Source organism: Mastomys coucha, unplaced genomic scaffold, assembly GCF_008632895.1.
Source record: "Mastomys coucha isolate ucsf_1 unplaced genomic scaffold, UCSF_Mcou_1 pScaffold20, whole genome shotgun sequence".
Classification (NCBI taxonomy): Eukaryota; Metazoa; Chordata; class Mammalia; order Rodentia; family Muridae; genus Mastomys; species Mastomys coucha.
The window spans coordinates 16,723,819-16,735,767 of NW_022196903.1; the positions used below are offsets into that span (position 1 = coordinate 16,723,819).

The 11,949-nt window shown below is 35.5% G+C and overlaps 1 protein-coding gene across 1 annotated transcript in view; it reads left to right on the forward strand.

The window, feature by feature from the left end:
* Kcnd2 (potassium voltage-gated channel subfamily D member 2) overlaps positions 1-11,949 on the forward strand; it is a 500,916-nt gene that overhangs the window by 128,409 nt on the left and 360,558 nt on the right. The gene's annotated exons all lie outside the window — the stretch shown is intronic.

The window sequence follows — 11,949 nt, forward strand, 5'->3', positions numbered from 1 at the left end:
CCATCAAAATTCCAACTCAATTCTTCACAGACTTAGAAAGAGCAATTTGCAGATTCATCTGGAAAAAACAAAAGACGCAGGATAGCCAAAACTATCCTCAACAATAAAGGAACCTGTGGGGGAATCACAATCCCGGACCTTAAGGTGTACTACAGAGCAATTATTTTAACTTTTAATTGTTGAAGCTATCACGTGAGATCCTAAACTTCTCAAAATCATGTGCTTCTGTGCTTTAGCTAATAGCTCTCTAATTTATATCCTAGAATGAGGTAGTATATTTTACATTAAATGTCCGTGGCATACTCTTGATATAGTTTGGGGCAAGTCCACATGATTTATACCTATAGAGTGCACATAATACTTATATAGCAACAATAATAAAACTATTTTATGATTTTCTTGACTAAATTAGCTAGCTGATTTCCATTAGAATATTTTAGCATTTGCATATTTAATTGTATAGTTTCATTATTACTCAATTCTATCTATTATTATCTGAATACAGTATAACTTAGCTAATTCAGTTTTAAGTAAGTACTTAGTAATCCTGAGTCAGTTTCTGCTTTCAGTACATTTTTGTGCATGTATGCATATGTGTATGAGTGCATACGTCTGCATGCAAACACACATGTGTATGCATGTTCATTATCAATATAATACATAAATAGTTTCTGTATATTAAATAATTTGCCCTTATTATATGACTAATGTCTTTTCAGAATTTATTATGTTACTATTATTATAGGCTTTGGGAAGTTATCCACATTTAATCATTTTCAATGTTTCTAAGACAATCTTCCTGATATTCCCTTGCCTTGCTTATTCGATTGCTTTGTTCTCAGACTAGCTATGTGTTCCTTAAAATGAAGGCCTGTGTCTGTAGAAAAAACAAGCCTTAAAACTGTAGTTTAATAAGATTACAAACTAGAGAGTATGTGGGCCTGTTTTAGTGACTGACATTAGCATTCAAGTTAACTTTGGGGTTTTCTCATCAAACTCTAGAAAATACCATTTTGGTAAGAAGAAAAAAATATAACCATGACCCCTAGTGAAGTACCTAAAATCATGCCTGCTTATCTTTCACAAGTCCTCTACTTAGGACAGTATTCCTTATGCCAGTATTCAGTGTTGTGGTTCTAGTCACCAATCGTATGTTTATGGTCTTGTCATGACAATTACAAAGACTATTTGTAAAGTTTGTATATGCTAGACATTGCTTCATTTTATTGTACTAAAGTTCTGTTAAAGCTACTGAATTTATAACTCCCAAGCATAGTGCAATATTTCCTACATTTTGCTAGATTTGACATTGCTCTCAATTGTTTTAAACAAAATCAACAATGTAATCACTTTTACTTCTGTTGTCCTAATTAAGGTGATTATAGACAAATTCCCATGAAGCCAAAATAGAAATATGTGTATCTATATGTTTTATGTATATTCAGTTGTTATGTATTATTTTTTTTAATTAGATGTTTTCTTTATTTACAATATCTTCTTTCCCAGGTTCCCATCCAAAAATAAAAATAAAAATAAAATAAAATAAAATAAAACTAAACTAAAACAAACCCTTGTTCCCTCCCTCCTCCCCCTGTTCAAAACCCAACCCCCACCTGCTTACTGGCCCTGGCATTCCCCTACACTGGAGCATAGAACCTTCACAGGGCCAAGGTCCTCTATTCCCATTGATGACCGACTTGGCCATCCTCTGCTATACATCTGCTGCTGGAGCCATTAGATCCACCAAGTGTACTCTTTGGTTGGTGTTTTAGTCCCTGGGAGCTCTGAGGTTACTGAGTGAGGTAACCCAATCACAAAAGAACACAAATGGTATGCATTCTCTGATAAGTGGATATTAACCGAGAAGATCGGAATACACAAAGTACAAACTACAAACCACAGGAAACTCAAGAAGAAGGAAGAGCAAAGTGTGGATACATTGTTACTTCTTAAAATGGGGAACAAAATACCCATTGAAGGATCTGTAGAGACTAACTATGGAACAGAGACTAAAGGAAGGACAATTCAGAGACTGCTCCACCTGGGAATCCTTCCCATATTCAATTATCAAATCTAGACACTATTGTGGATGCCAGTAAGTGCTGGATGACAGGAACATGCTTCATCAGAATTGCATCCATCCTTCCATCCATCTCTCCACCCATCCATCCCTCCCTCCATCCATCTGTCAATCTATTTGCCATTGAGTTTTACCACCTGTGATTCTTAAGGCCAAATTCAAACATGGTTAAAGGGCCATGAGTTTAGCTTGACCATCCACACTCTTTTGAATATCATATTCTAGACACTATGATAAATGAAAGAACTACAAATATTTTGAGCTATGACCTTAGCTCTATACCTCTGCCTAATGTGTTTACATAAATCAAAGGCTCTAAACCTCATTTTAATTTTTCCCTTATCATTCATTTTTGTCCTACCCTCTTTGGTACATTTTATTGTATTTGCTTTTGCTATCTGCCTTCATTTAAATTAAATTATGAGATATTTGTCTTTGTCTCATCACTTTTGTACTTATGAGGGCATTATTCATCTTGATTTTACTTTGTGTTGAGTATTGTTCATAGTTGATTATATATACTTTTAATATTTTATAATAAAATATTAACTATCCTTAAGAACATATTTTGTTTAATAATAGAAAGCCATAGGCTTCCTAAAATTGAGAAAAGTTGGATTATGCTCAGTATACTATTGAAAGACCAAACCTAGTCTCTTTTGTAATCTGACATAAAACTTCCAGTCCTGCTAAACTTACATAATACGAGGATTTTATTGAAATATCTCATATTAAAACCTACTCAAAACATTTCCTAAAATGTTAAATAACATACAGATGATTATATTATTTTTAGATACTTCTCATAAAAGTGTTACTTCTCATAAAATTTTCATATATCCTTTTCAGATAGGTAATCTACATTGAGCTAATATTATTACTTAAATCTTGGTCTGTGAAATGCCAAAGAAGTAAGTATATTATTTTAGAATGTTGTATAATGCTTCACTGAGCAGTGACAAAACTAGTGGCTGAGGCTTTTGCTGTTTTAATGTAGCTCGTTTTGGATGTTGTTTTTGAATGCAGCATTACAATATCAATAGTTTTATTTTTTAAAAGTTTCCAAGTACAGACTTGATGTGCAAAAAGCCATGTACTCTGAGCTCTCGTGAAAATTTAAAGAAAACTTAATCTTATTTTTTAATCAAATAAATAGCAAATAAGCACCGCTGAAAATAGTGGCATTTTAAATGTACAGTTATCCAGCAATTTTCCAGTATCTCCCGAGCTGACTGGGAAAAATGCTTCCAGTGCTTACTCCTACTGGTGTCAGGCACAGTCTCTTTCGGTGGCCCATAGATTTTGTCTGTGTCTTGTCACCTCAGTGGAATGTAAATCTACATTGCTCAACACTGTCGTTATATTCCTGGAGACTTTCAAATATCTGGCTCACATGCAAGATCAAATTATCATTTGTGCCGTGACATAATGCAGTAAATAATTACTTAATTAACTATTATTGGCTTCTCCACCAAATCTCAACCTATAATAAGAAAATGATTCGGAAGACTTGGTTTTAGAAGACAAACTCCTCACTCTTACAGACCGAGACTGATGAAGTAGATCGCAGAAACTGAGCATGAGCATGTTAACAAGGACATCAGCATTTATGACTCAGCACTGAAGAGCACTCTCCAAACTTCGTACAAAATTTCATGAATGCGATTAAGAAATCTACCTGATTCATGGAGACTTAAACCATCGGGCTGTTTTTCATGGATTATGAGTTGAGAGGGTTCAAGTGAATGAGGCCTGGTTACCCTGCGATCAGAGACCTTTCTGATTGGTTCTGTTCCTAATAATTTTAAGAGAGCTAAGGATTAAAGAGATATGTGTCGGATTGGACAGCCATCTAGGGATATAGGGAGATATAGGTATAGCTGGCATTCCGACTAGTCTGCATTTAACCATAGTTGTTCTTCTGTTTCGACAGAGAGAATCAAGACGTAAAGCTCTTGGACATTATAGGTATAGTGTACAACAGTACAACCACAGACCTATCATGTCATCATACAAGTATATGTGAATGACACAGTGTACTTCTCTTTTTTCCCAGTTCATATTTTTTTAAGTTGTTGTTGTCAGGTTAGTATCTAGCAAGGAATCTTCTTTGGGTGAAGCCAGCTATGTTTCTTAGCATTGCAGAAAACTAGACATTCTAAGCTATTTATATTTTAAGATTCATTGGAATCACGAAAATACTTTGTGGACTATTTTTGGACAGAGGTCATCTCTGATAACCCTCCCAGCCATTGTACAATGATTTAAGTGACTGAACAGGTACTAGGTCTCCTTTAAAACACTCTCACAGGCATATCATTAATGAATGTTTAATTACAGGAATAAGAAATCAAATTTACTTTTCCCATCTTCAGCTACAAATCACTTTTTCTGACACACAAGTCCTTCCGAAGTACTCTTGTTTCTTCACAACCTTCTATGTAAAATTACAATTATTATTAATATTATCATTATATTTATAGATCTGATTTCATCGTAATTCTAATCTTCTTTTGTATTCATTTGTTATTCAATTTTTTGATGTAATAGATTTTTTCTTGTCTTTTTTTCCAAGTACAAAATTTATACCCTAAAGCACCTTCAGATTTTTTGTCGTGACACTGTTCACACTCACATCTCCTTTTAAAGCATGCCCACCGAGGTAATCTCTCAGTTGCTCTGAGTTTCATCCATGTCAAACTGAGGAAATAAGGCCATTATTCACCTAAGGATAAACAAAAGGAGAAAAATAAGATGAAAGTTGTGCCAGAATAGAAATGGAATAGGAGTTCAGAACTGAGCACCATGCCTCAGACTTTTATATCCTAACTTGTTAAACAAGACTGTGGCTCCTTGCAGCTCATCTTTATAATAGCTGTAGGTTCCTATTGGATCATTGCTCCCATATACTCAGCTGCTGTAAATAATAGCCACCAGCAAAGCTTTTGAAATTTTCAGATGAAAGGAACTAAATTAAGGAAGCTTTCCAGGTGTGTCCCTAATCACAGAAAGAATACCTAGGGACAGAAACCAGGGAGCACAACTTGATATCACTGGAATATCATACAGTCCAGATTTGAAGAGTCATGAATGTCTGTTTTTTATTTACTGGGAGTTCTTTTTAATAAATATTTTTTCTCAGTTGCAGCATGAGAGAGTAAATTTTAAGTGTGAGAGATATTAGAAAAGGCAATATCAGTCAGTTACGGTATGTGGATTAGTGCCACAGCAGCTCCTTTCTTTGCTTATTGCAAAGCCGACTGCTATTTTAAAGCTATTAGTCACATGCAATTGTACCTGAGTGAAAGTTTTCATTACCACTCAACAATGATTCATTCTGTTTCTTTCAGAGAAACTTTGAGAATAAATTTCAGTGAAAATTTTATGCTCCCAAAGATTTCAAATGTACCTACAATTTTTCAAAAATTTATATAGATTATCTTTTTACATAGTCTACTTATGCAATCTACATATTTTAAATAGACTATTATCAAAAAAGCTAGAAATAGAACTGCCATATGATTCAACCATCCCACTATTGGTGTACTTCCAAAATGGAATGAAGATGTCAAAGAGATGCTTTTACTTAAGTGTTTATTTCTGCATTGTTGACAGTTGGCTGCCAGGATGTGAAACTAGTCTATATGCCCTTTAGGGGATGAATGGATGAAGACCATGTGGTATATATGGATTATGAGACCACATGAGCTTATGCTGGCATATGCTACAGTCTTACCAAAATTCCCTTTCCACTCTTCTTATGGTGTTACTGGGTGGTGATGGAACAAGTCTTTTACTGGACCAATCTTGGTTTAAATGCACTACTCTTATCAGTGAATTTGAAAATATAATTTGAAATCAGCAAATGGGTTCAGTGTTATAAAAGTGAGTATTACAGAAGCTGGAGAAATGGCTCATGTCCTCAGAGCACTGGCTGCTCTGCCAGAAGATTAGGATGTGATTCTGAGCATCCGCATGCCCACTCACAACCATTTGAAAGTACAGTTTCAAGACCTGTGTTTGTACCAAATATGCATAAGGTGCATATACATGCAGGCAAACACTTACTCATAACATAAAAAAGAAATAAGTCTTTTTATAAAGGGAGTGTCAGAGCTGTAGGCATGTCATCATTTTTACTGTTTTTGAAGTCTTAGTTCCCAATATATGGGACGCAGTAAACAGAAAACAAGATTGTGTGTTAAGATCAAGATGCCCAACAATGTGTGGTGAATAAAAATATTGGGGGTTTGCTCTAAAGGCCCCAGGACTTCAAAACATCTTCGATCAGACCTAAGATATTGATATGTAAAGTACATATTTCTAAATTGATATCTTACTGAGTGTTCTGAGCAGAATATTGTAACTCCCTCACCCCAAATTATGTTTATCCTAATCGTGACAATGTATAGATAAATATATTACACCATTAAAGCAAAGGCAGGCATATGTAAGAGAAAACACTATAAACTATGTAGTTAGGAAGATGTCATCACAAGTTTTTAACATAGTGTGTGGGTCAGTTTGTATTGTAACAAATTCATAGTTAGGATGATTCACAAGAGAACATTTGTTATTCACAGTCCTGGTACCTGGGCAATTTAGACCTAATGCCTATAGCCCCCATAGCTCATAGAGCTTATCCACACATTTGGAGTGGTCTCTTATCTTTTAGTCTTCACATGAAAGAAAACTGTGCCTTCCTATTTGGGCATGAAGCCATTCATGAAGACTCTAGTCTTGTGGCTCAGATACACTCCACAGGTTACCTTTGTATCAACTCTTTGGAGATTATATTTTGACAAGGAAACTGATGGAGGGTCATGAGACTTCAGACCCTAACATAATGATGAAGTGAGGAGAGTAAGTACCACAGAAATGACCTCCTGAGAGATGGAAACCCATTATTGCTCTTTTGGTAATGTAAATGGACTACAAGACAAAAGTCTCTAGAAGTTAGAAAATAATTTCTCTTTGCCCTCCAAAGGAACACAGATTACTGATATCTCTGATTTAGACATGCTCTCTAGAGCTGTAAGATGGTATGCTTGTGTTATTTTAAACCAGTAACCCTGTAGTAATTTGTTATAGAAGCAGTTAGTTAGCAACATCCTTGTAGGTGATGGCAAATCAACCTGTAATGTTGGACCATTTTCAACATTTGGGTGCTATCATCACATTTTCTGACACCCAGAAAGGAGTTGGAGTAGGGAAACACCCTTTATCTCTTGTGTCGGCGTTCTCTGTCTTCTTGCTCTTTAAAAGTAGAATTATATAAATGCAGTTTCTTATTTTATATTGACTTGTATATGTTATTAGAAATCAAATTTTTTACCAATGTGTAACTCGAGATGCCAATAATAATTTCCCACTTTACTTCTAACAATGTTTCCTATGCCTTATGGCCAGTGGTCTATGTGGAAGCAAAATTACGTGTAGGTTAGAACCACTTGGCTACAGCAATTAGCACTTCACAGTCTATCTGCTGCAAGACCCCACTTATAGGAGATAGGCTTCCAAAATTCATCTGTGTCAGGAACAGCACAGAATTCAGATGCTGTAGTTTTCCACAGACATCAGTCATCATAATAGGTCCTGTTTTTAATGCACCTCATAATAGCTTCAGTGCCTCCTCCCTTCCGTAGACCATACATGTTTAAAACCTCCTTGATTGAATATTCTGCTTACTATATTTTACCACCTGGCTTCCAGGAGCTCATTCTTGATGGTTCCAGTTTGATGAATAGCCACAGTGGTCTTACTCTGTCCCAATCTGATTGCCACATTTCTTACAGTCTATTTATAGTTTTAAAAAAGGTAATTTGCCTTCATTCTCTTTTTCATACAACTAGTCCACTTACAACCCCCTTCATCAACAACAACTGAATAATATTTTTGAATAATGGTCTATTTACATGGAACAGAAAACATGTTGAGAGTGCATAAATAGAAAGCAAGTGCAAAACAAAAAATAAATAACTGAGTAGATATAAATTATTTCAGAAAACCAGAATTTGCAGAATAGGCTAGAGGTCACATACAAGCACTGAAAAGTATCTGAGGGTGATATGTGAGTGATATGTGTTCTTGTACATTTTCATGGCTTTCACCTGCAGACAACTTTTCTTTTATAGAAAGTCTGTAGGGGAACGGGTGAGCGAAAGCCTCCAGAGGTTTACACAATTTCCTTACAGAGACAACTCCAGCTCAACTACAATATCTTAATGTCAGTTTCAAGGTACTGAGAATTTTTGCCCTGTGGTGAATGCTTCTCTAGCTGCTGGCCAACAAGGTGCTCAGAGGCGACAGCTACAGATTCATTTAGAAATTACCCCAATTCAAAGACTTTAAATATGAAAAAAAAAAAAAGATAATTAGAAGCCTGAAATGAATTGTATGAACACAATGTAAAATAAGAGTATATTATGTGAAAGGAAAAGACACACATAATTTTTTATCAAAACTGTTACTTCCAAATTAAAAATACTTTATAAGATAAAGCAAATGTCTTCTGTTTAGTGAAGGAACACTTTAACTCCTAAAAACAAACAAAACCCAACACTATCAAGACTTTTAAATACAATCTCTGAGATATATTTTTTTGTGCAACACTGAAACACCAAATAAAGAAAAATACTATTTCTAGCAATTTTTTTGTCGTTTTGCTAATGAGGATATTGTTTTTATTTCTGACAGGTTCACTGGCAGGGTCTCAGATGTTGCTTCCCTGCATCTGAATTCACCTGTCATCTAGCTGTAAGGCAGCCATACACTTACCAAAGCTGACACAATAACCAACATGCCCTGGCAATGAACCATAAGGAGAGTATCCACACACACACTGGAGTACCCAGCTTCTACTTCTCATTAGTGCCACACGTTTTATTAGTACATGTCATTTTCCTAACCTTTGCATCATTGCTTGTAGAATTGCAGCATCTACTGAATTTCTCAGCATGTGTGACATGTCTTAATGTCACATCTCTAAATAGAAAAGAAAGAAAACCCTGTTTTTTTTTTTTTTTTTTTTTTTTAGCTTGCAGGCTCTTAAAGCATGTATAGCCATGGGGAAATAGAACATAAAACTTCTCGAAGTTCTGATGCAAAAGAAAACTCTGCTAATATTTTAAGCCAGAGGACATATTTGTATCCTGTCAGTCTAGATATACTTTAGGCAACTTCCTAACTTGACAAGGGCGTGTGATGCATGCTACTGTCACATGCTCAGCGCTGGCAGCAGGGATCCATGCTCTCTTACACCCTTTCAGCATGATGACAAATAATTAGAATTCTAGGATTTTCTTTGTATTGGCATTGACTTACGTATTAGAGTCCTGCTGTAGCCCCTGCCTCCAGTCTATTGATTCTGTAAGCTTTATGACAATATTGATGGAGTAAATAACAATTGTCAAACATGGTTTGGGGCACTGCTGATAAAACTAAACACACCATTACATACATGCAAAGAAATGGTGATATAGTTCATTCAAGGAAATGAATCTCTTCATCCTCAGCTCATATTGGACTCTTTTTTCAATGAATTTAACAAAGTCTAGACATTTTCAGTTAACAAGATTGTTGAGGATAGCTCTGGGGCTATTTGTAATTTGATGATAATTCCATTCTCCTGGGAGGGGTTGTGAACAAGGAATGAGTCAGCACTCAGGTGATTTCCTGTAAACCTCCTTCCCACCCTAATTTGTAAAATAAAGGCTAGAGCTGGTAATTGGGCAGGTAGAATTGTGAAGGTGGAGCTGAAAGTTGAGAGAGAGAAGGAGGAGGAGTGGAAGAGAGAGAGGACAACAGAGGAGGAGGTGGAAGGAAAGAAACTGCAGGTTATAAGGGGTCTTATAGGTGGGGAAGATGGTAGTGTAGTTGTAGGTCTGCCCAATCTAGGCACGTAGCTTTTATTCATATTAATTGAGTAGTGTTTTCATTGCTGGGACATGTTTGGGTTGGAGAATTACCGCAACACAAAATGATAAAGACAACATTCTGACTTTTCCTATTAATACTTAGGTATCGATTTCATAAACTTGAGTAAGCAAAAGATTCCTACTCTTTCAAGAGAACTTGAACTGAAAGTTTTCACAAACACCTTTGTGTTATAAAGGCAAGTTTAAGCAATGAAGCTTATATTAAAAGAAGGCCAGTATACCGCTAATTAGTTATAGTTGTAAAGTTAACATTTGCTGTATATTATTTTGAGACAGTTTAATAAAGCCAGTCACTGATGTTATCTGATTCAGCATATCCCAGAAGAGTTTGGGGAGTCTACTCTTGATATTTTCTCAGGAGTGACTGATGGTCCAGTGTATAAAGATCATGGTTCAATACTACTCACATTTAAAATTCAGCACAGGAAGAAATAAAACATTTCTCTGATGGTTTGTCTAAAAGACCACATAACATTTGTGTTAGAGAAAGAAACACAATTCTGTGTGTATTTATATAAACATTTCAAGCAAAGCAAAAAAAAGAGATCCCTAAATATTCACACACAGTGTTGAAAGGATGTATCTGCCAAGTGCATAACAAGAGATGTTACATCCATATCAAAGTTAAAAGAACAAATTATACATACACACACACACTCACACACACACACACACACACACACACACACACACACATATATATCAGATTTTTCAGGTAGTCACTGAGGAAATTGTCAGCTTGTGACTAATTCCTTTTTTTTTCTAAAGGCAGAATCACAACAGGTATTAGATATGAAAAAAGAGGTAGGAGGATTTATTGTATTTTATGGGAGTGGTTTATCCATAAGGAGCAGTTCTGGGGAAATTCCATATGGTAGTTAGACCACCAGATGCACAGGGTGTCTATTGGTTCCCATCACAGTGGTGTAGCTACTGCTTAGTGCTTCAAAAATCAAAAAAAAAAAAAAGAAGGTAAATCCGTTTGTTTAGGCTTTCACTTTTCATTTCCATGCTTGCAGGAAAGTACATTTCATTTGTAAAGCTTCACAATTCAATTCCAATCAAAGACAGAATATTTTATTGTACTTTATTATTCTCCAGTAGGACTTCAGAGAGGTACATGATATCTGGCTAAGTAACTCAGGAACATCAATAGTTAATCATAATGGAAGCATTTTATCTTTATTTCTTGAATACAATATCAGACTTTTGTAGAATAGAGAATTATTTCAAATAAAGCTCAGTGCTGTCTTTAAAATGTGCATTTTACTCCTACTAATCTCAAAATCAGCCTAGCTTGTGCCACACAAAAGGAATAAACTCTTCATCATTTGAAATTCTCTTTTTCAACATTATTATACAATAAAGAGTGTGATTTTGGCAATTTATTTCCTGGTTTCAAAGCAGCAGCAAAAGACTGTATTCTGACAGTGTGCCTCCTGCATTGACTTTCCCAGGTTTTAAAAGAAAAGGAGAATCCTGGTATGGGTCAGAATTTAAAGAATTTCACCCTAAAGTGATCAAAAAAGATAAGGAGGGACACTTCATATACATCAAAGGTCTGATCTACCAAGATGAACTCTCAATTCTGAACCTCTATGCTCCAAATGCAAGGGCACCTACATTCATAAAAGAAACTTTACTAAAGCTCAAAGCACACACTACACAGCACACAATAGTAGTGGGAGATTTTCAATACCCCACTCTCTGCAATGGACAGATCATGGAAACAGAAACTAAACAAGGACACAGTGGGGCTAATGGAAGTTATGAAACAAATGGATTTAACAGATATCTATAGAGCATTTTACACTAAAACAAAAGGATATACCGTCTTCTCAGCACCTCACGGTACCTTCTCCAAAACTGGATATAAAATTAACTCAAGCAAATCAGAGGCTTTCCTATACACAAAGGATAAACAGGCAGAGA